Source organism: Chaetura pelagica, unplaced genomic scaffold (assembly GCF_000747805.2).
Source record: "Chaetura pelagica isolate M959 unplaced genomic scaffold, ChaPel_1.0 scaffold47, whole genome shotgun sequence".
Taxonomy (NCBI): Eukaryota; Metazoa; Chordata; class Aves; order Apodiformes; family Apodidae; genus Chaetura; species Chaetura pelagica.
Genome location: NW_009954140.1, coordinates 166,858 through 167,478, shown reverse-complemented (window position 1 = coordinate 167,478; position 621 = coordinate 166,858).

Sequence of the window (621 nt, the reverse complement as noted above, 5' to 3'; positions counted from 1 at the left end):
GGCCGTGCGGCAGCTGCAGCGGAGCCCCCACCTGCTGGAGGTGCAGCGACACGGGGGGGAGGGCAGGGAACCGCTGCCGGTGGGCAACGGGCAGGGAAAAACGGCGCCGGTAACCGCGGCGTTCCCCTTGCGTTTCAGTTCTATGATCCGCTGAGCTCCATCCTCGGCAACGAAGACCTCCTGGGTAAGATCACAGCTCCTCCGAGGTGAGATGGAACCTGCCCCAGGTGGCTGTCTCGGGTGCTGTGGCACCGTGTGGCAGCAGGGAGGAAGTAAAAAGAGGCCACTGATTTATTTTTTTTCTAAGCCAGCCTTAGAAATCTAAATCAGCTGCTGCAGAGGTGGAAAAGGGGGTGTAAATATTTAAACAGTGTTTGAATCCATCTCAGGTTGGTTTTAGTGTCGTGAGAGAGTAAAAAAATGCTTCTGGAGTGTCTTTTGTGTAATTTCTTTGTACTGAGGGAGTTGGTTTAAGCGGGCCTGGCAGCCTGGCTTTGAGGGGAGCCTGTGGTGGTTGGGCCCTGATCCTGCCCAGGGGGGTCCCACGGGGGGGTCAGTGCAGGAAATGGTTGTGTTGCCTTGGCAGGCTGTACTGCTCATCTGCAGCCCTGGTCCTTGGGG